The sequence below is a fragment of the Palaemon carinicauda genome, chromosome 37 (assembly GCF_036898095.1).
Source record: "Palaemon carinicauda isolate YSFRI2023 chromosome 37, ASM3689809v2, whole genome shotgun sequence".
Lineage (NCBI taxonomy): Eukaryota > Metazoa > Arthropoda > Malacostraca > Decapoda > Palaemonidae > Palaemon > Palaemon carinicauda.
In genome coordinates, this window is record NC_090761.1 from 33,956,251 (window position 1) to 33,980,250 (window position 24,000).

General features: G+C 44.1%; 1 protein-coding gene and 1 pseudogene across 10 annotated transcripts in view; both read left to right on the plus strand.

Moving 5' to 3' along the window:
* The window catches only part of LOC137629559 (dystrobrevin beta-like), a 517,572-nt gene that overhangs the window by 200,144 nt on the left and 293,428 nt on the right, over positions 1-24,000 (plus strand). The gene's annotated exons all lie outside the window — the stretch shown is intronic.
* LOC137629867 (5S ribosomal RNA) lies at positions 4,654-4,772 on the plus strand (annotated as a pseudogene).

Consider the following 24,000-nt stretch of genomic DNA (forward strand, 5'->3'; position numbering starts at 1 on the left):
CTTAAACTGAGACATGACTTTTCTAAGCCAGTAATATTTTTTTTCACTTTTACTGAATTAATAGTTACCTCACCTTTCATGGGTAGGGCAGTCAGTGCACCTCATGCAGTGTAGTCATTACATGAGGGTGTTTGCAGCATTTTTTATGCTCTAGCTTCTTGTCTTCTTTCTTGCTGTCCAACTTTTTTTTTGTTCCGTAACCGAAATACAAACCACGCTATTTACATTGGGTTTACCTTTTAGTGCAGCTGAAATGGCGAGCCATTAGAATTTAACGAGGGTGTATTACCCCCGCGCTAGTTAGGGGGGGGGGGGTGTAGGGGAGTGGTAGCTAGCTACCCCTCCCCCCCCCCTCACACATAGATGAATGCTCACTTTCACTTTTGGCTCGGACTGGGACAGACGTCTCTGTCTTGGTCCTCTCTTGGCAGCCATTGTTTGTTTTGTCTTTACTTAATCGCTTACTTTTCTTTTACTCAATATATGTGTAAACATGTTTTCATGTTTGTATATATATTTGAGTATAGAAATCAGTAAGTTTCCTTTTCAGAGTTGTGTGTGTAGTGTACGATATCTCCGTGGAGTCCTCGGCAGTTAGGCCACCACGGCATAATTTTATGGGTTGCGATCGAGTTTGACTTCGGTCTTTTTCTCTCTCTCTCTCTTGAGGTCGTTCACCATTTTACTACGTGTTACTACGCCCTTGTAGCTTCCTTTCCGTGTGGGGGTGTTGCTACGCCGTACGTTTTGTCTCAATTAGTTTATGAATCTAATTGTAGTTGTTAATTCCTTTCGGGGTTTTCGTTCTTTCTTTAGTGTTCATTCATTTTTAAATTACATAATTACATAGTTTCATAATTATAATTGTTATAATTCTGTTTTGGTTACAGCTCTCCTTCCGTGAGTGTAAGTGGTTGTGAGGGCACGTGCCTGTTGTGTAATTCTTGTTTCCTTTCCCTCGGGATTCCTCTTCGGAGCCTTCCCGGGGGAATGAATGTGTACTGAAGATTTTTGTTTTATTTTTTTACAGTTACCGATCTAGTTCGTTTCTGTAATATGGCAACGGTGTGAGCTGTCTTGTTGAGGCCTGGGGATTCGGCTGTTGCTGCCTCCCCCCTTGTATTTTCGTCAGGGGCGTGTCTCCTTCTACTGGAAGTACTCCCCGTGATGATTGACAGCTCTCCAGTTCATTTTAGAACTCTCAGGAGGCTTGCCTCCTTGGGTGGGTAACTTTCCTTCCGAGGGAAGTTTTTCCTGTCCAGGCTTGAGTTTTTTCCCCTTTTGGGGGGTTCTTCTCTTGCCTTTTTTTCGTGCGACTATGCTCTTGGTGCTGAGCGGTCACACCTGCAGTTTTGGTCAAGGGGCTGGGCAACTGCAGGAGCCCCTCTTCGGAGGATTGCTCCTTTTAGGTCACTGGCTGACCAGTCTCTTCTACGAAGTGTTTCTCTTTCGTTCACGAGAGAGTACACTCATAGAGACTCCTCTTCGGAGGATTCTTCTGCTGCTGTTGCTGTTGGCCTCCTTCGCCGTAAGGCCTACCGTCCGCCTCGTTGTAAGGGCCTCTCATCTCCCTATAAGGGTGCTAAGAAGCGCCTTTTTGAATCTCCGTTTGCAGCCTACAACTCCTTCTTCTTGATCTTCCGCCTTGGTGCAGATGGACAGCAGTCTGATCTCGTCTTCCGACGGGCAACGGTCTTCCCGACGGACAACGGTCTTCCAACGGACATCAGTCTCCCGGCGGACAGGCAACGGTCTTCCGATGGACATCTGTCTCCCGACGGACAACGTTCCCTTCGGGGCAAAGGGTTGCCTCCCACGGGGGTTCTTCCCTTGCGTGTCAGGGTTCCCCTGCACGCCCTTCTGCTGTGTTCTCTCCTGCTCCTGCTCAGTGTTAGCGCACAGGCACTCTCCTGCTCATCAGCGCTTCCTGGTCGTCAGCGCTCTCCTGTTCGTCAGCGCTCTCATGATGATCATCCCTGCTGTTCCTGTTGGTTCCTGTTATGCGCTCTGTGCGCCCATGTTCGCCCACGTTCGCCCTCGCGATCTAGAACTTCGGTTCAGGTCTGGGTCAAGGACTCTTCTTCTATGCGCAGGCTTCCACGCGTTGCCTTCTGCTCGTCAGCGATCATCAGCTCACCAGCGACCTTAGACGTGTCAACGTTCACCTGCTCGCCAGCGATCTCCTACGCGTCAACGATCGCCATCGATCTGCCTGCGCGCCCTTCTTTGCCACACACCAATGGGCGCCAACGGTTTTCTAACCGTCTAGGATCGCCTGATTAACAGCTGGCTTCAGCGCTCACCTTCCTGATGCACCTGCGCGCCTTCTGTTAGCGTGATGCGCGCTAACCATCGCTAGTCTCTCTCGCGTTGGCAATCGCCTACGCACCTGCGCGATTCTTCATCTGCTCGCTAGCGTTTTGTTAACGCACCACCGCTCGCCAACGCGCCGTCGCTTGCCGACGCGCCATCGCCCACCTGCGCGTCAGCGCTCACCAGCTCACCACCGATGGCCTGTTGATCCACATCGCCAGCGGTCTTCCTCGCCCACGCGGCAGCGCGTTTCCTCGCCATCGCGCTAACGCTTGCGTTCGCCGCCTCGGACTCGCGCTCATTCACCTGCCCACCCTCGCGACCGCTCGCCTGCGCGCCCGCGCGACCGTTTGCCTGCGCGCCCGCGCGACCGTTTGCCTGCGCGCCCGCGCGACCGTTTGCCTGCGCGCCCGCGCGACCGTTCGCCTGCGCGCCCGCGCGTCCGCACGCCCACGTGCCTGCACGTCTACGCTCATGCGCGTCCGCGCACATGCTCTCCAATGTTCGCCCGCGCGCGAACCAACAGTATTCCATGGCGCGGACGGACAGTGTTCCGTCGCGCGAACCTACGGTGTTCCGTCGCGCGAACCTACGGTGTTCCGTCGCTCGAACCTACAGTGTTTCTTCGCATGAACGTCGGCATAATTCTTGCAGTATCCATTGCTCGTCTATGGATTATTGCTTGCCAACCACCAGCTCTCGCCCTTCCTACCACGCTCGCCCTCCTTCTGCGCTCCTTCGCTCACCTTCGTTTGCGTTCCTGCCCACGCGCAAATCTTTGAATTACCATCGCGCGAGCTCCAGGGCGATTGCGACCACGATTCCCATTGGGGTTTTCGCAGCATGGCCAGCCTGGCGAGTTCTTCTGGAGCGTATTTCCAGAACACGGCCTCACCCCGTAAACGCAGAGCATGGCACTTGCAAGAATAGGAAGAAACTTCAGGGAGGTGTGAGCAACACTCCTCTTTCCAGAACCTGGGTTAGCCCTTCCCCGTCATTCCCTGGAAGGATTTTTGGCGGGGGGCTTTCCGTTCGAGATTTCTCCATCGGCCAAGGAGTGACTGCTTACCCCTTCCTCTGGGGGCTTACCAGGTCCTTTCCCTCCTCGGTTACGGCCCGAGGTTTGGTTCAAGGAAGCTACAGGAAGATCATGGGTACTTTCCTCCTCTCGGGCTCAGGCACCTTGGCGTTTCGTCGTTAAGTATCTAACTTGCGGACAAGCTCGATGTTGTACCATCTGGACGCGCTGACTGAGGGCTTCCTTCGGGTGTTTCATCTGTGGATGTCGACAACCTCAGACACCCTTCCATCCTTGAGAAGAGTTTGTTTGTGCCCAAGGACAGAGACTTAGACAGCGGCTGTGCGTAGGAAATCGACTTCCGTTTTCACTCCTCCAAGGCGCTTTCTTCCAGACTCTGCAGGGCTCCAGCGCCTTTTTCTTTCAACCACGTCGGCCTAAGTTATCGGCTACGACAACTGAGACAAGGTGTCCAATTGCAGTTTCCTCCTGTCAGGAACAGATAGCACGGGAGGCTCCCCCTGGGGGCCATAGTCCTAAAGGGACCGGCAGAGTTCACGAACTCTAGGATTGCAGGTTTCACGCTGGGAGGATGCTTAAGGTTACTCATCCGGATGACAGCTTCCTGATGCCCATTCCCGCACGATCTCTGTGATCAGCCAAGGATATCGCGCCTGCCGTCTCTGTCAGCGAATTCAGTGTCTCTGAACCTCTATGCCATAGCGTCGGCAAGAGTTGCCCGGTTGGGCAGAATGATCCATACCTTAGGCGAAGGTCCTCCATAGGATCATCGACGGCTTCCTCCCCGGCCTCTTCAGTCAATCCTTTCTTGTAAGGAAGGATCTGAGAGGGGAGTTCCGTAGTCGACCTCTCAGCCCTGATCAAGTTTATCGAACAAACTTCGGCCAGCGTAGAACAGCAGAATCGATCAGACTGGTAACGAGGCGACAGGACTCCTTAAACCCTGGATCGGAAGGACGGGTACTTTCAGTTTCCATTCCATCCATCTTCCAGGGAGCTCGTGGAATTCAGCCTAGACTGCAAGTATTCCTGCTTATGATGCAGTGTGGCGATCCCGCCGTGGCATAGCAGGTTTTTTTCCCCAGAGAACTCTCCCTGCTTTCCTCATGGCCGCTCAGGTGCAGGCTTCCGCCTCCTTTGCTTTTTGGAGGGCTGGTCAAACTCCGGTAGGCTCGGGTTCGACCTTCTTCAGCGCCGGGACAAGCTTCCGGATGCTTACCATGAGTATGAGTTCATGGTATTTTGCTTGGAGCCTTCTTTTCTTCTGCCTCAACATCTGGAGTATCTGGCCATGATATTGAGTCAACGGCCTTACCACGTTGGAAACCCCGCTTCTCGTCCGTCCAGCGAGGTTAAGCAACGTCGGTTCTGGTCGGTACTTGGATGGGTGACCACCTGGGGACGCCAGATTCTGTTGCCACATCCTCCGAGCCTTCCTTTCAGTTGACTGTGGCAAGACTGAGGAGAGTCGCAGTACCTGTTCTCAGTCAAGCAGAGCTTTCAGCCCTACCTTGGAACGTTTCCTAATTCTCCTTTCCTCATTGACCCGTCTATAGTCCGAACGGTCGCCTCAGGATAAGTTCCATGTGGGGCGGTCCAAGTACCGGTGGTTTCAGGCAACGATTAACCGGACTTCCTGGCCCCTATGGGACCAGCGGAACTATTAGACCTGCAATGGGTGTTGACCTATGGAACCTCTTGATGGTAGTGGATACTGTATTCTCGTCCTTTCCCCACATTCTTGATGCTGTTCTCGGACTCGTCAAAGAAAATGGGGGGGGGGGGGGGGGCATGTTCCGGTCCAGGCCTATGGTCAAGACCTGAAGGATACCTCTCCATCATTCAGGCAGGCTTAGGGGCCGTAGTCTGGCCCCTCTACAGATCCTACAGCTCCTGCCGAGTCGCTCTGTGCGCGTCGACTTCATGATTCTGGCGTGTTCTAACCAGCAGGGGACGCATTTTCACACCTTCACATCTTGCAGTAGAGATACCGGGATGATTGAGATACTCTCAATACCACCATCGGCTCTCTCATTCCAGGCAGAGGAATGTTCTCTCCGACTATCCGAGCAGAGCCTCGTAGAGAGAGTGTACCTGGGGGTCTTTGGCCTTGAGTAACCAGCAAGTCCTGGTCTGGGGGACCTGATCGCGACAGCTTGGAACCTCAAGCTTCCGCTGTTCTTCCCCCCAGTCTCAGACCCCGAGACTCTGGCAAGATGCATTCCGGTGATGGTGGGACAACTTCGACGCCTGCGTCTTCCCTCCTTTTTGTCTGTGGACAAAGGGTCTCAACAAGACCAGGTTGTCTGTCAACCTTTCAATGGGAGAGCTCCACTGTGACTATGCGCAGAACGGTTTCTGGACCCTCTGCTTCCCCTGACGGAACTCCCGGGAGAGCTTCTCCCACGGCGCAGACTACTCAAACAACCACACTGCAACATCTCTCCCAAACCAGGGCGTCGCTTCGGCTTCATGCCTAGAGACACTACGCCTCCTCCTCAAGAAGAGACGACCCGCTACAGTCGCGGTACGGAGGTCGCGTTATCTGCGATAGTCATCCGCAGGGGTCTTCCAGGCAAAGTGAAGAGTCTTCGGTGGTTGGTGCCGTGGGAGATATACCTCTTCCCTTGAGGCCTCTTCTCCAGCAATAACGGTCTTATTGCCTTTCAGCGGGAGGAAACTCCTTTCCGCTCTCGGCAATGAAGCCTGTCGCTCAGCCTTTCCCTGACCTTCAGGCTTAAAGGAATAACTTTTTCCTGCCCGCTGGATCTTTCCTCGCTCATGCGAAGCTACGATCGTCCCTGTCCTAGTCGGAGGAAGACCTCCAACTTGGAGCATGGCTCGGACTTTTTAGTCCCTTAAGAGATCTTCTCAAGACCCTTTACGACAGGCCTCGGATTTTATTCCGCCTTGGGTCTCCTGCTCACTCTGGCCACGGCCAGTGTGTAAGCAATCTTCTTGGTCTCGTACGACTCCGCCCTTTCTAAGGAAGAGGGGAAGGCAACATTCAGGTTCGCTCCTGAGTTGTTGGCTAGACTCAGAATCTGGGGGTCCCGGCCCTTCGGTCCAATTCCTTCAAGATTTCGAGTCTCCATTCTGTATCCGATGTCCCAAGACCTTCTTTTTCTTGCCAGTAAAGGAATCGAGAGGTTAGCTTTGGGAACAGCTGCAGTTTGTCCTCAGTTGCAGCCAATTTGGGAGCACAAGGAGGACACGGGCGAGAGTCACCAGTATACCTCTTCAGCCCGGACTCAAGGACATTCATCTCGACCTGTCTCCAGACCCTCCCCCGTCACGTCGCCCTACAGCACGATGTTGGATACATCGCAACGTCCCTCGCCTTCGAGAAATACTACTCTGTAACGCAGGTGCTACAAGCTGGAGTCTGGAAGCGTCTAATGACCTTCGCAGCCCGCTTCCTGCAGGGCGTGACCCACAGGAGTCTCGATACGTTTTCTATCGCTCTGTGGTGGCTACACAACAGCTGTTCTAACCTCAGGCTCCTTTTTGGACAGGTAGCAGAAGGTTGAGGGCATTGTTATCAGGTTTTAGTCTGCATGAACGAAAGAAGTATGTCTGGCCCTTATTTCTTTCTTCATCATCCCCTCTACGGGGAAGCAGCATCCTGGTCTCTGTATAGCTGACCTCGAACCTCTGCAGGTAAACCATGCTTCCTTGTGTTCCGAGTATTGAGTCAATACTGTCGCGTCCCCCATACCCTGACGAGGTGGTATTGGGAACGTCCTAACCCAGAGTTCCTTCTGGAACTCCAGGTCAACTGCCTAGGACGGGTCACATTTCTTCCTTCACACACAAGCTTACGTAGGCCACACGGTTCCTTGCGGAGCAAGGAACTTGTGAGGTGCAGGGACTCCTTTTCTCGAGTGCGACTCACTCGGATTCTGAGTCCCCTGGTAAAGCCAAAGCCAGTATGGCTGGGGACTTTCCACCCTACCTAAGGGGTAAGTCACCCAATGTAAATAGCGTAGTTTGTATTTCGGTTACGGAACAAATGACAAATTTGAAGATAATTTGTATTTTTCCTAACCATACAAACCTTAGCTATTTACACATATTTGCCCGCCAGCCCTGTCCCCCAAGACAAGTCCTACCTCTAAGTGAAAGTGAGCATTCATCTGTGTGTGAGGGAGGGAGGGGTAGCTAGCTACCACTCCCCTACCCCCCCGCTAACTAGTGCGGGGGTAATATACCCTTGTTAAATTCTAATGGCTCGCCATTTCAGCTGCGCTAAAAGGTAAACCCAATGTAAATAGCTAAGGTTTGTATGGTTAGGAAAAATACAAATTATCTTCGAATTTGTCATTTTACTGAGTAGTACAACTGTGGGATTTTCCCCTAAAATTTGTGTTGTCACTCGTCAATACCAATGAGTGACCCGCCAGGAACTGTTGTAAGGCTAGAAAGCAGGACTCATCTTTATGAAATTTATTTGACATAGAGCTTGGCTGCTGAATGGCTTGCAAGATCACAGAGCTGGGGCATATGACACAAATTCTCTACTCCAATCCAGTGCAAAGAATACCAATTTTGACATATGCTTTGGGTTTGGAAACTTTTTTTTTCCCGTTCAAAGATTTTTTTCAACTTGAGAACCTTTTTTTTTAATGCTAGATATTTTTTTACCTAAAATTGTGGAGATTTAGTTTTGGTATAGTAAAGTAAAATAAAAATATTTTTTATTTTTAATTGAATAAAAAAAAAATTGCTTTTTCTTCTTGATAAACTTTTTGGGGGATAGTCTCCTTTTGTGATATTTTCTAGTCCTCAAATAGTTCATATATCAATATGATAATTAATTTTTATGAAAAAAATAAAAAAATAAATGACTATTGATCACTGCCACTCATGCTGTGTGTGCAATTTGCTTGCCTGAATGTGATTGAATGACTGTATTTTCCCTATCAAGGACCATCATTTCAAAACACCTGGTGTTTATGACTTAGCAAGATATGTGGAGACAGATTGACTGGATCACCTCGTTCAGCAGCAAGATACCATGACAGCTAAAGATGTGGTCACTATACCTTCTGTCAAGACAGATTTAACATCATATTGTCCCACTACTGTGTCAATAACTTTTTTTTATGCATGACGTCAATTGACTTTACTCAGAATATTCATCTGCAAGTTAAGAGAGCTGCATCCTTTATATGGACAGTTGCAGATTGCTCAACTTTCATGAGGGAAACATGGAAGTGGCTGCTGTACATTATGTCCTTGATCCTAAATCTTTAGACCTCATGCCCAGAAGCAACTGAGATTCCTTAACAAGAATATGAGATGGAACTCCCTCCGTGCAAACAGAACAAGAGCTGATGAAAATCCATTCACTCGCTTTCCTCTCTTACTTTTAATACCTTTTCACACTTTTTCCTTCTTTTGCTTTTTTTTTTCAATCACCATTCACACTCATTCTCTTAAGACCTTATTTCACTTCCCCATCCGGCCCTATTTTGTTCTCTTTCAATCTGCTTTCCCATTTCCCATTCATCTTTTAATCTACTCTAATTATTTTTCCTCTCTCTCAAATAATGATCCATCAAATCAGAGTTTTACTTGTAATCTATTTTAAGCTCTAAGATTTATTATTTCACATCCAAGACAAAAGAATATAAACGAAGGCATGTAGTGTGTTAAGAAATATCCTGCTGTCTAAAGAATACAAGAGCTTAAGGGACAGATGATGTAATGTCCTTGCATAGACTAGGCTTGATAGAAGCTAGAAAAACCAGTGGGGCTTAACGAAAAAGAAATATATTCCCACTTTCTAAAAGTTAGGGAAAACGGAAGCAGAAAAAAAATCCCAAATTTTGAAAATCCATAATATGTAGTTTCAATAGGAAACAACATTGAAGTGTTTGATCTGGCTCTTGAAGAAAAGGTAGCACTATTGTGATTTGAAAAACATAAATATGACTTTGATATGTTCAAAGTGATGAAATGTACCTTGCAGTTAAAATCAAAAATTATTTATAGTGTTTATTTTCACATCATCAAACATAAATGTAGACAGTATATAATCAATCCTGATTATAAAGAAACTTCTATTTTATAAGTAAATAGTCATTGGACATATTGGCAATAGTGGGAGTGAAATCTGTAGATAATGCACAGTATTATTGAAACCTTAACCTATTTTGCTGGTAGATTGTTGTGTAACATCATAGCCTTTAAACCAATATGATTTGTTTCCATCAGTCTTTGCACAATAGAAAATTTCTAATCTGTTTCTCGGTACTGTTTAGAATAAATAGATTTTTTTTTTTTGCCGTGAAATGACTATTTCATGAAAGTTTACCCCCAAGCAGTGGTGATTATCAACCCATACCTAACCCCTATTTGTATGCCTCTCTGTAACAGGTATCGCGTTTAGAGACCCTGATATCAACTCTGTACCACAGCTTAAACAAAAGGCTCCCAGCTGGCAAACACATTACAATAGACTCATCAACCTCTGTTCTTCTCAACTGGCTGCTTTCTGCATATGACAGGTTAAGGAAGATCAGCTTTTTATTGTTGTGGGTAGGGTTCTGCCCTGGATTCAGAAGATCCTTCCTTGTGTGTTCATTGTGGTTTTTGGTGAAGTAGAGAAATTTAACTGGAAGCACATTGACAAATAGTATTGGTATTTTTTGTATTTATTGTATAATCATGGTTTCTTGTTTTCAGTAATACTTTTGATCTCTATTATTTATGTTTGATTTACATCATTAATAGTGTACATGTGATGTTAGGATTTATTTAAATCCAACAGATAATTAGTTTTGATAGAGCTACTCAAACAAGCACATTATGTCAGTGACTCTATTTTACCTGTGTAGTGGGGGATTCTGTTTTGCATTTTAAAAATGAAGATATGCAGATAGTGTTAGCTCCCCAAAATTGAAAAATAGGTAAATCACTACAAAGATGACAGATATTCACTGTAACGTAAATAAGAACTATTATTTCTAAAGTAGCCATCTCTTTTCTTAAACATCTAGATATCTTCTATGTTGGCTTTATAAAAACAATTACGGTATGCACTGAGCATGATTTTAGCTCTAAATACTAGGGTTCCTTATTAAGTTCTAAGTGGAAAACGACAATATTTCTCTTTTAACACCATTTTCATTTCATGCTTTCCTTGTATGTTGACAGCTTCATCTTGAGCCAGTAATGAATATTTTGCAAGAAAACTAGATAACAAGTGCATAATTTCTAATATTTGGAAGTAAAATTGAGACTAAAATTTGACAAATAGTGAAGACATCTTTTGAGATGAAAATAGAATGACTGATATTAATAAGATAAAGTAGTTCGAAAAAAGCCACCAAGTCTTATTCTCAAAATCTTATAATACCTAGTTAAAAGATTTAACTTTGGGTGAAAATTGAAGCAAGGAAAGTTTCAAAAGTTGAACATCTAGGTGCAAAAAGATGGATGGGAGCCCATGAAAAATAAAGGGCACTACTATAATGTATTGTACTGCACAGAACCATCAATACCAATTACAGAGTGTTGCACTAGGCATACTGTATGTGACACCCCTTACAACGAAATTAAACTAGTGATTCCTAAAATACAAGTACTGTACTATGATCATCTTAAAACAGAGATCTGCACAAGATGATTTTTATTATGTTAAATTAAGTTGGTGTTTATAGAATTTTTTTTTCATTTTTGAAATAATTTCAGTTAGTTGTGAAGTAGAAAAAACTAATCTTTTTATTGTGTTTTAAGCTGACAAAGTACCAGGTTGATGTCTTATACCCCGAATGTTGGTGACTTGTGATTTTGAAAAGTACCTGCTTGTGATTTAGCGGTTCCAAAATCTATGAAATCTCTTGATATCAAACAGTGATTGTACTCTACTCATGTTCGTTCATTGTTAAAACAGTTAATAATGGAGCTTCCTGATAGGTACCAATTGAATGTGCATTTCAAAAGATAATAAGTTTGTACTAACCTCGCCCACCTGCCTGTCTCAGAATAGCCACTTTTGTCCTTAGGCATAGGACTGACAAGGATGGTTGAGGTGAGAAATTTAATTTATTTGAAGGACTCGGGTTTGTAAACCTAGGAAAAATAGAAATTACTTTTAAGGTTGGGTCCATCATACATTTCATCCTTTAGAATAGGAAGCCTTTCCCTTTGGTAGGAACAAATTCCCTAGAACCAAACTGGGGGGTTCTTTTCTTCCCTGGACATGTCATTCTTCCTGATTTTGTACGGAAGTAAGGAAGGTAACTCCAAGAACCTCCGAACAGATATTCAAAGGAAGGTAGAAGGTGTTATGGCTATGGTCACTAGTGCCTTAAAAGAAAGCTATTAATAGCACCTAGAAAAGCAATCTCCCTAATGGCGTTTTTACACTGTGCCTAGTTGCCGTGCTACTTTGCATACCTCTCTGCATACAATACGCATGTTCACGCATGCCACAGCTACGTCTCTTTCCGCTTGCCTGTTTCTTTTTAAACTGAGAGTAAAGCAGAAGCAGTCTTTAACACGTCTCTGTTCTTATTCGTGATCTTGATTAATCTCTTGCATTATCATTTAGTTAATTTCTTTATGCATGTTGCATAATATTTTTCAGAATTCTGGTCCTTCTTTCCATTCAGATCTACCCAGAATGGATCCTCCCTTTTTGTAGAGAGTTGATCATGAAAAATACCTTGATTTTGAGAAATGTCACATGGGTTCTACATGGATCCTCCTTTTCTGTAGAGAGCTGATCATAAACAGTACCTTGATTTATAAAAAAAAGACAGGTGTTCTAAATGGATCCTCTCTTTCTGTAGAGTTGAATATAACATGCAATTATTTCTTACAGTCCTGTCTTTTCCATCATAAGGCTCAGTACTTCAAAATATTCTAAAAGTTTTATTCCAGCTGTTACAGATTGTGGGATAATTATCCTAATCGGGCAGTTGAATTCGTGGAACATCAGAAGTTCTAACTTGCAGCAAATATTTTAAGTGTTAAACAGGGTGACATAAGTCTCTTCATAGTTTTTATATGACAGATATATTTTAATACTGTTACTGATTTTAAGATGTTTTATATTCATTATTTGTGCTCCATCGTGTAACTCATCAACATCAGATGTCCATCCAGATTGTAACTATTGCAGCTGCTGCATCCTCTCGAGAGAGGAACAAGAAAGAGGACGAAGAGCTAGTCATTCTACCCTCTCCCCAAGATAATGCCAAACATGTTATCTTAACTAGATGTCCATCCAGATTGTATCTATTATAGCTGCTGCATACCCTCGAGAAAGGAACAAGAAAGGAGTAGAAGAGCTAGTCATTCTACCCTCTCCCCAAGATTATGCCAAACATATTATCTTAGACTAAATGCATACCAATTCCCTTGAGGAAGCTAGGATGGCTACACAGCTACTGTGTTGTTACTTCAAGACCCAAGGAAGAGGGGTCCAAAGGATCCAATACCTCCAGACTCACCTTCAGCTCCAAGTATTCTGACAGCTAGACCAGAAGGCTACTAACAGGGTTAGGCTTGTGAGTTCTTACTTTAGATGGCCGAGACACTCACTGACCAAAGTCACATCTGCAAGCAAACAGCCTCTAAAAACCAGAAGAAACAGGGTCTGGACATTTCCTTGTGGCTCTTGCTGGGTTAATGAGAAGGCTGTGACACTCGCATAAGTGTCTAGTCCTCCTCAAGTAGCACTGCTCAAGGAAAAAATTTCCAACAAAGGGAATGGGAGAGGGAGAAGAGATTGGTAGAGGATGAGATAGGGGGAATTCTCCTTCCTCTTGCCAACTATTCTTTCTTCACCATGGAGTCATGGTCTGGGTGACTGATAATGACTGCATTTCCTCTGAGGAGGTAGTTACTAGAGCTTTCACTGCTGAAACATAAAGTAGTACACTGAGATTTTGTCGCAAGACGAGCACTGGGAACACTGTAACACTGCAGAATAGGGATTACCAGCCGGGGAACAGATACAGTTGAAACTCAGTCCAAATGGGTACCTCCCACCAGAGGCAGAGAAACTACCACAATGTAAGATACAGTACTCTGAATTCATTGTTTTCCTGATTGGAAGAGCAAGAGCAACAACCTGAAGGATGGGGTCCACTTACAGTCACCCTCCACATAAGTACACTACACATAAGGTTCTGAAGGTTGTATGTAACAAAATTCATTGCACCGTATTTTCACATTTCGGTACGCATCCACTTGCAAGTGAGGACACTCACTATAAAAGATAAAATGCCAACACTTCTCCTAAAATTATGTAATAAAAGACCCAATAGTTGAGAGAGTAATTAGGCTGTACTGTATGTCTGCTCCTGCCACGGCCAATGACAAAAGTGGCTATTATGTGACAGGTGGTTGGGTGGGACATCATCCTTGCTTCACCCGCTGGTAACTAACTACATTACCTTGTTAAGCATTCAATTGCTGTTTGTATACCATAGGAACAAACATTTGTTTTGGTTAAAACCAATGAAAGCATTGATTTTCCATTAAGAATGGTAAAGAGTAAAAAAATACAGAAAACAAAATTACTCAAATAATTGTTCTCCTTCTATATACGAAATTGAATATTATAAGTAACTGGAGTAACCTAACTTAGCAAACTAGCCTTAAATCTGACTTGTAAAACCACAAAATATAAAAGATCAAAATGTAATAATCAAAGCATCGGTGATACTTTGAAAAACACTAATATTAGTTGAACCATACAACCTTGATTTAATTGTTTGCAAAACCTAACTGATGTTGAAGACTGAGATATCAAAATTAAATAAGGTCATAGAAAAATTACTGGAAAAAGAAATTGATTTGATGATATTTTCATGTAAACTAACACAAAGTTGAAGGTTGTTGCTCCAAAGTGGAGAGAAAAAAACATTCCACTGGATTGAATTTTACTGAATGTTCTGTGCCTCAGAAGTGCACAAAATAATCAAACACTTCCTTAAAAGACAATCCTGACAGAATGTAAAGTGATTTGGAGGTTAGGCAGGCGTGAATGTGATCTGTTAAATAGTCAAGATACGCAGTAGGGAGAGGAGGTTAGCTATTGGAGATCTATAGAAATTATAACATGTGCTTACCTAATAGCAGTTTACTGGTCTTCTTTTTCTTCATTCAGTTTTGATTGATGTGCCGGTCATTTACACAGATTCACAAATGGGCTATGTAAAAGAAATAAGTTTGTGATAAGATGAGGAATAGTCTTGTTACTGTACATGTCTATGCAGTAATTTTTATTGTCATGTAATTTTAATTTTGTTGATACACTATATAAGGCTTTACCATGTAATTATGTACAACTTTTAGAAGAATTTTGATGTTCAACTTGCTTTGAAAAAATTATACCAGACTACTTATGATATTAATGAAATAAAGGAAGGTCTGTTTTATTGTAGCACCTAACCAGGTGCTATTAGTTATTGTAATTTGAATTTTACCAGTCAGATCTTACATCAAGTTCTTAGATTTTGTGACTGGAATTTATGTAAATGTTTTACATAAAGATTGACTAACAAGAGCTAAGTGGTACATAAGCAGTTTGCATTGACAAAGAAAATTAACTAATAGAGTCATGCAAACTTTTTAAAAACTTATTAGGTTACTTATTAGTTGTGCTTGTTCATCTTTCCAGTGAGGATGAGGGAAAGCTGCAGGTTTTCAGTGTCAAAGTAGCTCTAGCCACACTCTGCAACAGCAAGCCCCTTGACAAGCTTCGTTGTAAGTTTTTATTAACTGTTGTAACATTCTTGTTGTAGGAAAAGACAGATTTGTTATTCAAATTTATTTCTTCAACCAATATACCAGCTTTGTATAGTTTTCTGATTTAAACTTAACTCCCTAGAGAACAGTACAGATTCATTTTAAGATGATCACCTCCCTCATGTAGAATAACTGCTTGATCGAGGTGACATGTTAAAACTAGAAAACAAGTACCTTTTTTGTATCATAAGGACTTCACATTATTCACAGAAGCTGTAGTAGTAGATAGTTCTTGACGATTGTGAAATTTGTGAGGTTATAGCATGGGAACTATTCATTTGCACTTTATAGAGTTCAAATTTAATTATTTTGCAATAATAATACTGTATTGTCTTAATATTTATAAAAGTAATTGTTGTTGTTGTTAAATGGTTTATAGCTGACATTTTCTTATAAAATAATTGATTTTTTTAGTGAATGAAGTTGATTAGGCTACAGGGACAGACATTTTCTGTTGTATGTGTACAGTACATTATTTCACTGGAAAGTGATACGATTTTATGTATATTTTTCAGATGTATTTTCTCAAATATCAGACAGCAATGGACACCTTGCTCTTAGTCGTTTCTCAGAATACCTCAAAGAAGTTCTTGCTTTACCTGCTGCAGTGTTTGAATCTCCAAGCTTCTCTTATTCAGAAAACTTAGTGCGACAGATTTTTGATGGAGTAAGTTTAATTTTTTTTATACACATTTGTATCTTATTTGTTTATAGTTTTGTGATTTGTGACTTGATGTTTAGTGCATAATAGATGTTTTTGGGATAAACATACTTATTAGTACTGTTGCGTATATGTACTGTAGTAAAGATGTGAGTTGAGTTACTTCCAAACTGTTTACTTCAATGTTTGTGCTTGGTATTAGCTCTAGCATGTTTTTTCAATAGGAGACTGCTGTGAATCGGTTAAGTTTCATTCCACTTATGATCTCATCTTTTTAGTGATTTAATCTTTTTTTATGTCAGATTCTAGGTGGCCAATGGAAACGATGGAAACGAGTGAGATAACACTTATAGAATTACTTTGACCATTATATTGTAAAGTTATAACTCAACTGCTAGAGCTTAGGTTCTGAATTGTTAGCATTAACCATCCTTCTGTTGGATATTGATATAGCATTCCTCTTAACACTTAATGCTTCAACTGAAGTGTTATTTCATATGGATTGAGAAAATGTCCCAATGACCAATAAGATTTATCACTCATTCACAAATTCTGTTAATTAAAACTTTATTTTCACGAAGTTTGCCTCTGAATAAAACAAGCTTTGTTCCGTAACCGAAATACAAACCACGCTATTTACATTGGGTTTACCTTTTAGCGTAGCTGAAATGACGAGCCAATAGTTTTTAACGAGGGTTAATTAATCCCGCGCTAGTTAGTGGGGGTAGAGGAAGGGATAGCTTGCTACCCCTCCCCCCCCACACACCGGTGATTTGCTTCACTTCACTTTTGGCTCTGGCGATGAACAGACGTGTCTGGCCATCGTCCTCGTTGACAGCCTTTAATCTTTTTCTGCTTTTTCTTCGCAGCGTTCTCGCTCGCCCGCGCGACAACGCGTTCGCTCGCCGACGCGCCAACGCATTCGTTCACCGGCTCACCCACGCGCTCGTTCGCCTGTACGCCCTCGCGCCCACTCGCCTGCGCGCCCGCTTGCCTGCGCTTCCGCGCGACCACCGTTCACGCCGAATTTCGCAGCCCGTAACAGCAGCAGGAACGCGTGTCACCAGACCTCGCTCAGGATCGCCTCCACCAAAGCGCAGAACCCTTGTGCAGGACAGGAAAGACACTTCAGAGAGGTCAGTGCATCTTTCTTCCCCTTTTCCTTTTCAGGCAGGTCCAGTGGTGTCCACTCCGAAGGATCGCCCGATCCCCTTCCCTCCAGCGGGGATTTCGGACTCTGTGTCCCTGGAGCGACAGACTTGGTTTGGTCCTCTGATGCGGGCATTAGTGAGGGTTATGAAGCCAGCACTCGCCGATCAGGGGAACAAGCCAATGACTGCCTCACCTCCGCTGAAGAGAAAGAAAGGAGTGGACTTCGTGGTGACTTGCCCCAGGAAGAAGTTGGTTCCTAAGAGGTCTGTCGGGAAGGCCCCATCCCCTTCGCAGGCGTTTTCTCCTTCTCCCGTGGACGAGGCTTTTCCGTCCTCGGGTGAGTCTAGTGAGGTGATAGTCTCCCCCTCGGCACCAAGGGGGGAGCCTTCTCTTCATGGAGGAGAATCGTCTCGCGCGGAAGGGGCTCTCCGAACCTCTTTGTTGGGATCCTGTATCCCTCCCAGGAGGGAAACCAAGGACTCCAAGACCATCCCGAAATCGTCTTCAAGGATTCGCCAGGAACCCGCTGCTCCCCGGGAGAACGTCCACGCTTCGCCCCAGGAAGAGATTCCGGGGACGGGAGACTTAGCTGCCAGCCCGCAAGGAGGAGACCAGCAGGAATCTGAACATGTCTTCTGGCAGGTCCTGAGCCTGATGAGGCAACTCAATGGGTTCATGGATCCCGTGATCGCTCCCCGAGAAGGCAAGGACACGGTCCTGGACCAAGTGTTCGATGTTCAGAAGGCCCCTAAGACCAGTGCGGCTCTGCCCTGGTCTCGGGGATTGAAGAGTGCCAGAGCCAGAGCCAATGCCCAGCTCGCGATTCTTGCCTCCTCCAGTCGTTCCTCTGCCGGGAACAAACTCATCCCACCTCCTCGTCTCCAGCAGAGGAGGTATTTTGAGATCTTGGGTGAGTCTAGTCTCGCTCTTCCTCTCCATCACTCCGTAGAAGAGCTGGCTAAGGGAGTTCCCCTCGAGAAGCTCTCCGCCCGGCAGGTGTCGTTCTCGGCGTCGGAGATCCTGAGCCATGAGAAGGTCGCGAAGTGTGCCATGCAGGCCACTTCGTGGCTGGATATATGGCTAGGAACTCTGGGCATCCTATTGCGCTCCGAGGACTTGTCTAAGGAGACCAATAGAAAGGCCCTGGAGACCTTCTTACTCTCGGGCACCCGCTCCATCGAGTTCCTGGCGCACCAGGTCACCACCCTGTGGGCCAACTCGGTGTTGAAGCGGCGCGATGCGGTGACCGAGAGGTTCCACCCGAAGGTCCCCGCCGTGGATGTTTGTAGGCTCAGACATGCTTCCCTCCTTGGGGAGAATCTGTTGGAGCCACAGGATATGGAGCGAACGGCTGAGAGGTGGAGGAAATCTAGCACGGACTCCCTCCTCCATAGGGCCCTTACAGCTTGGCCCTATAAGCCTCCAGCTCCGCAGCAACAGCAGCAGCAGCCTCGTAAGGCACCGAAGCAGGCACCGGCAGCTAAGAAAGTGGTGTCTAAGCCCCAGCCCTTTCCAGCCAAGGTCAAGAGGGGCGGTAAGTCATCCAGGGGAGGCAAAACTCCTAGAGTGAGCGGCCGCGGCCGCAAACCCTAGGAGTGGCCGTCCCCCCGCGTGTCCACCTGTGGGGGGATGCCTTCAACGTTGCGTGCACAGGTTGCAGCAACGCGGGGCCGATGCTTGGACGGTTTCAGTGATCGGCCAAGGCTATCGCGTCCCGTTCATAACATCTCAACCTCCCCTGACAGCGAATCCAGTGTCGTTAAGCTCCTATGCCACGGGATCGGCAAAGGGGCTGGCCCTTTGGGCGGAAGTCGAGACCATGCTCAAGAAGGGTGCTCTCCAGGAGGTCGTCGACGGCTCCCCAGGCTTCGTCAGTCGACTCTTTCTTGTAAAGAAGGCGTTTGGAGGCTGGAGACCTGTCATCGACCTCTTGGCTCTGAACGGGTTTGTCAAGCAAACTCTGTTCAGCATGGAGACAGCGGACACGGTCAGACTTGCGGTGAGACCTCTAGACTTCATGTGCACACTGGATCTAAAGGACGCGTACTTCCAGATCCCAATCCATCCGTCTTCCAGGAAGTACTTGAGATTCTGCCTAGACGACAAGATCTACCAGTTCAAGGTGCTGTGTTTCGGTCTCTCCACAGCTTCTCAGGTGTTCACCAGAGTGTTCACCCTGATTTCATCTTGGGCGCACAGGAACGGCATTCGTCTCCTTCGTTATCTGGGCGACTGGCTGATCCTAGCAGACTCGGAGTCGACCCTTCTTCGGCACCGAGACAGGCTTCTAGGTCTTTGCCAAGATCTGGGGATCGTGGTAAACCTCGAGAAGTCCTCTCTGCAGCCGTCCCAACGACTGGTTTATCTAGGCATGCTGATAGACACCAATCTCCACAAAGCCTTTCTAACGGTGTCTTCTTTGGAATTTCAGACAGTCTTAATTTTTTCTCTCCCTTAAACTATATTTTTTTCCATTGTTTTTTTTTTTTTTTTCATTGTTATTATGACCCCTTCCCTCCCCCTGAAAAAATAACTAATGAGTAAACTTAATATTCCCCGTACCCCTGGATCAAATGGCGAACCCCAGACACCGTTGACGACTTCTGCTTGTTTAAATAGGGAAAGCTCTGTTGACAACCTCGGCAATAAAAAGGATTCCTCCAACAATACTTCTTTGACCAGTGTTGTTAAAGACAATTTATCAGCACTGGTGGAAAATGATGCTTATAATAACCGTAATACTTTACTCTCTGGTTCTGGCTCATTACCAGATCCAACAAAAAATCTGAAAATTCTCCACTTAAAAAACATACCAATTGGTTGTAGCTATGACATAATTCATGAAGCCTTCTGTAGATTTGGAGCAATCAAAGAAATTTTAATGGAGCTTAATGGTAGTAAAGGCTTTTGGGAAGCTTGGGTATCATTTTCAAGTTTTGAGATTGCTTTAGAAGCAAATAAAAATTTAGAGAGCATAAAAATTGACAATTGTTTGATTTCTGGGGCTTTATGTGATAAAGCACCAAGACACCTAGAGGTATATAAACCAGAAGAATGGATGGAAAAAGAAATAGAGCATAGACTTCCAGAAGTAAGAACCCCCCCAAGCCCCCAACATGGATAATTGCATCTGGAAAGATAGATAATTATAACTATTATAAGATTAGTAAATTTATACAAAAAAAAGTTGGTTTAATTAAAAGTAAGGATATTAGTAGATACGGTAAGCAATCTGTTTTGATTAATGCAAAATCAGATACTCAAGCTCACATGCTTTGTGGCATGAAGATTGCAGAAATTGATCCTATTAAGGATATTAAACCACATATGAGCTTCAGCTATGGTAAAGGAGTAGTTTTTGATAAAGATCTATATGAATTCTCAGAACCAGAAATTCTGGACATGTGCCCTGCTAATGTTTGGAAAGTAAGTAAGATCCCTCAAACAAGCATGGTAGTTTTAACATTTGAAACCCCTGTTATACCAGATCATATAATTATTGAGAATGAAAGAGTACTTGTTCGAGAATATAAACCTAGGCCTTTACAATGCTTTAATTGTTTCAAGTACGGTCACCCTTCCCGGTACTGCAATAATACGAAGATCTGTATTAACTGTTCTTTTTTAGAACATGGCCAATGCAACAGAGATACAACCTGTGCAAACTGTAAAGATAATCATAAACCAAATGATAAAAGATGTAGAGAATACAAGAATGAAGAAGCTGCAATCTTGAAAGCAAATGCTGAACATATAAGTGTAGGTTATGCAAAGCATTTACTCAATCGGCAACTTAATTTGCTCGCGCGGTTAAGATGCCAACAAAAGATTATAATCCACTACCCCTTACTACCACAGGGGGACCAGTGGCAGCACCTGGCCCGTCAGGTGCATCTCCCTTAGTGGTAGTAGCCCAGCCATCTGGGTCAAGTGCTCAGGCTATAAAAGCCAGAGCACAAACCTCCAAAGAGGTCAATATGGTGTCCAACACACCAAAAGTATTGTCACCGATAGGAGCATCTCCCCTAGAGGTAGTAGCCCAGCCTTCTGGGTTAAGTGCTCGAACTGTTGAAGTTCTAGCACAATCCTCCAAGGAAGCCAATGTGGCTTCCACCACCTTAAATGTTTTGTCTCAGGCAGAATCTCTACCTGATTTGATGGAGATTGGAAAACAAGATCTTCCAAAGAGGAAAAGGTCCCCATCATCCTCACCTTCATCTAAGTCAGGTAAGTGCCCTACTGCTCATGATCCTAAGGTTGACTCTTATAAAGATCCTAGAAAGAAAGAAAAGAAGAGTGGTGGCCTAGTAAAGCCTTCCATCTCCAGGCCTTACATGGCTTCATCTGAAAAGTCCCAAAAGACAAATGAGACAAAGAAAAATAATAACAAAAGATAATGTCTATCATCCAGTGGAATTGCAGAGGTCTAAGTACTAGCATTGAGCAAATAAAAACTTTAACCAGGGACTCAGACACGAAGGTAATTTGCCTACAGGAAACCAAGATCAGTGACAAACCATTTAATCCTGGACTCCATTATCATTTTTGTAGATCCCCTCCTTTGCAAGCTGCAAGAGCTCAAGGTGGTACAGGTTTTATTATTCACAAATCTGTAAAATTTGAAACAATCCCACTCAATACACCACTACAGGCATGTGCAGTTAGAACTCATATCGGGAAAAAAATTACTTTATGCTCGCTATATATTGAACCATCCTTAGAACTTTTCCTCTTAGATCATGCTGGTAATCCAAGAAGGCTTAGACTTTCTGACCTCCAAGACTTGATCAATCAGCTTCCTGCCCCTTTTATTTTAATGGGTGATTTTAATGCAAAGCATACTTTATGGGGTGGAAATGTGTGCGATAGATGGGGTAATCTTGTTGAAGAATTAATCGACAATAATGATGTAATACTAATGAATGATGGTTCTCCAACTAGGTATGATGTATTCCACAACTCTACATCAGCCATTGATTTGTCAATCTGTTCCTCATCCATTCGATTGGACTACCTTTGGTCAGTAAATGAACACCTACATGGCAGTGACCATTGGCCAATAATGTTAAATTATGTCCATAATCTTCCTTCTCAGTGTCCACCAAAATGGAAGATAGATGAGGCAGACTGGGCAGCTTATGAAAACTGTTCACACACTGATAAAGAATATGATGAATTTACATCTCCAGCGCATGCCTATCAACATCTTGAAAATATTATTGATGATAATGCTAGCAAGTTTATACCTAAAACATGCGGTTTACCTCATCGCTCTGTAGTTCCTTGGTGGAGTAAAGAATGTGCCAACGCAAGAAAAGTGACCCGAACTTGCTTCAGAAGATACTTGAGGACAAACTATTTAGCAGATAGAATAGCATATCTCAGAGCCTGTGCCAAACAAAAAAGAATTTTTAAAAAAGCAAAGAGAGCATCTTGGAAGAAATATATATCTAATATTAATACCAAAACTCCTTCAAAGGAAAGATGGGACAAGATTAGAAAACTTCAAGGTAAATTCGTCCCTAAGCCTCTACCAATATTAAGGGAAAATAATAGATATATATCTGACCCCAAAGATGTAGCAGAGGTTCTTGCTAAGCACTTTGCTCATGTATCAAGTGCTGACAACTATTCCCCAGCATTTCAACAAATTAGAGCATCAACATCTGTTGTTCCTCCTGCTTCTTCAAATACTGAAGCTTTTAACCTGCCTTTTAGTATGGAGGAGATGCAAAATGCTATCTCCAGCTCTTCTTTAACTGCCCCAGGTGAGGATGGCATCCGGTATGAAATGATATCACATCTTCCAGTGGATACCAAGGAATTTTTATTAGAAACCTTTAATGGTCTATGGGCTTCCCATACATCTCCTGATTCCTGGCATACTTCAATTGTAATTCCAGGCCACAAGTCTGGTAAAGACCCAGAACTGCCATCTAGCTATAGGCCCATATCCTTGACCAGTTGCATATGCAAACTGTTTGAGAGAATGATCAACAACAGACTTGTGTGGTATCTAGAATCAAAAAATCTTTTTATCTAACAGACAGTTTGGTTTTAGGAAAAACCGAAGTACTCTAGACCCTTTGCTGATGTTATCAAGGGAAATTTCAAATGCTTTTTCTAACCAAAACCAGGTGGTGGGTGTCTTTTTTTACCTCGAAAAGGCATATGACACCACCTGGAGGGGTGGTGTTTTAAAGCAATTGGCCTCGTGGGGTATAGGAGGACATATGTTCTCTTTTATTGAAGAATTTTTATCAAACCGCTCCATTAAAGTGAGAGTAGGGTCAGAACTATCTTCATCCTACATGCAAGAAGAAGGTGTCCCCCAAGGCAGCGTATTGAGTGTGACCTTGTTTGCTGTTGCAATTAATAGTCTCATTAGTCACATACCTCCTGGCATACAAGGATCACTATTTGTCGATGACTTTGCAATTTATTGTAGTGGATCATCTGCACTACAAGCATGCCAAAATCTTCAAATTGCAATAAATGCTGCTTCCGCATGGGCAAATTCTCGTGGATTCATGTTTTCTCCTCAGAAGACCAAAGCCATTCGCTTTACTCGTACTCGTAAAAGGGAAGAGATCCCCACCCTTTTCTTGAATGATTGTATTTTGCCATATGAGGATAGTGTCAAGTTTCTTGGAGTCATTTTCGACAAGAAAATGACATTTGGTCCCCATATAAATGACCTATCTATCAGGTTTAAGAAGTCACTGAACATTCTGAAAGTGATATCGCATTTTGATTGGGGTGCTGATAGAACAACTTTGCTTAGAATTTATACATCTTTGTGTCTGAGCAAGTTAGACTATGCATGCCAAATATATGGGTCAGCTACAAAGACTTTACTTGGAAAACTTGATATTGTTCACAATGCTGGGCTTCGCATCTGCACAGGTGCTTACAGAACATCTCCCATTGACAGTCTCTATGTAGATTCTGGCATACCTCCCCTTTCCATTCGCAGAGAGGAGTTGAGTTTGAGGTTTTTAGCTAGGTCCCTTGCTGTGAGAAACAATCCTAACTGTAAATATGTTAGGGCGCCTTTAGATCGGGC